Genomic DNA, 2,028 nt, shown 5'->3' with positions numbered 1-2,028 from the left:
TTAATTTTATTCTTATAATGGCAAAATTTTATGTTCATAAATGTAAATTCTCCTGTAAAAAACCTTATTTTACTTCATTCAAGAAAGAAATTGAGTTTATATTGATTCACTCCGATTTTCTATGAAGCAAAAAGCAATTAAAACATTGAAAATTTGTAATTGCTTTAATATCTTCATATAAATTAGCAATAGCCCCCTAGTGTGAAAGTCTTTGTTATATCTATGTTGTATGTCAATGATGTATACACAAGTGTTTGTACAAACTTTGTTGATAATAAAAATAAAAAAAATAAATAAAAAAAATAACCTTGATTATTTTCCAAACAAGATGTCTTGCGCCAATTAATATCCCTGTACACCAGATAAAGACACAGATAATATACAGGAGAAACTGGAAAAATTTGAATATCGTGCCAAAGTTATAATTTTGATGATTATGGCTTACAGCTTATGAAAACCCCAAATTCAAAATCTCAGAAAATTTTAATATTAGATGAAATTAATAATAATAAAAAAAAGGATTTTAAATACTGAAATGTCGTCCCTCTGAAAAGAATAATCATGCATATGTATACAGTTATATATACTAAATATATTACGTTCACCTTTTAATTTGAATTACTGAAATACATGAACGTTTGCACGATATTCTAATTTTTCGAGTTTCACCTGTACCTTTGTTTATTATGGCCATACAGCATTCTTAAATAATTATATGTATTTTGACCTAGACATTTACTATAGTTACGTTTGCATATGTTTGTAAATGTATATTAGCTTATTTGTCAGATTTAAAGAACTTTTAAAATGTATTTTTATATGTCATTTTACATGGACAATAGTTTACTACATTCTGCACCAGGAATCATACGCACTGCATGCCTACCATAATGTGTACTGCAAATGTTTCGTAGTTTTAAAGCTTCTACGTATGAATCTTCTATGGATTTAAGAACAACTTTGAGTGAGGAAAAGACAAAAACTTTATTAAAAATATGTGATTTTTGTATAACTTTATGTCTGATAACTTTCAGTAGGGACATGGACCAGAAAAGCACGGACACAATGTGGATTAAACAAATCATAGTTATTAAAACTATATTGACAGTCAAATAAGCGTCTTGCATTTTATTTTATTTTTTGCTTATAAATGCATGTATAATAAAGTTATTAGGCTACTGGTGGTAAACAGACAACCGCAGTTGAGCAGTTAATGGGGACGCGCAGCAAATGCACTGTGGCGATCGGGTGTAGATGATTTTCTTTGCAGTGTGAATGTCCACACCACACCATCATCAATATTTCATCATGTGGTAGACATTTCAGGTGGTTCTCAAATGTATCAGCATGAACTTTAAGATATTAGAAATCCGATAGGCCTATTTTATTAAGATATTACATAATAATGGGGTTTTCATTGTTTTCATTTCATTTCATTGTATTGTATGTGTATTCTATATTGTGTGTATTGTATATAATTATTGTGTTGTGTAAGTATGTGTACATTTGATATGTAAATTGTGTTGTGTAAGTATGTTGTTTACTGTAATTGGTATATGTCTCGTCACTGTCATGACTGCTATGTTGCTCGGAACTGCACACAAGAATTTCACCTACTGTTGATTTGATTCATGCCATCGTTGTATTCTTTATTTATTGGATTAATATCCTGTAATGTTCCACATATAATTGCGTTCTAGTAATTCAGCTATAAACAATCAATATTTATTGACTAAAACTTGTCTATTAATACCTGTTTGCGTGAACTTTAACTTTGAACTGTTTCATCTGGTGCCCGCCACTTACTTCTCACCCCTCTTACTTTATGCCGTTCTATGTATCGTGCTGGGAAAACGGGAAGGAACATCGTGCTTTGCGAGTTACCCATCGCTTGTTGGTAAATGGCGTGTGCCACATTTTGCTTTGCCGATTGCTAGACGTGATTGGCAAACGGTTTGCCAGAATATACCCTGACCAGGTCCCATCTACTCCATTCACGCATGCAGACTAAGTCGTTGTGTTTACAGT

Source organism: Xyrauchen texanus, chromosome 5 (genome assembly GCF_025860055.1).
Source record: "Xyrauchen texanus isolate HMW12.3.18 chromosome 5, RBS_HiC_50CHRs, whole genome shotgun sequence".
NCBI classification, from domain to species: domain Eukaryota; kingdom Metazoa; phylum Chordata; class Actinopteri; order Cypriniformes; family Catostomidae; genus Xyrauchen; species Xyrauchen texanus.
Note: the sequence above shows the minus strand (reverse complement) of the source record.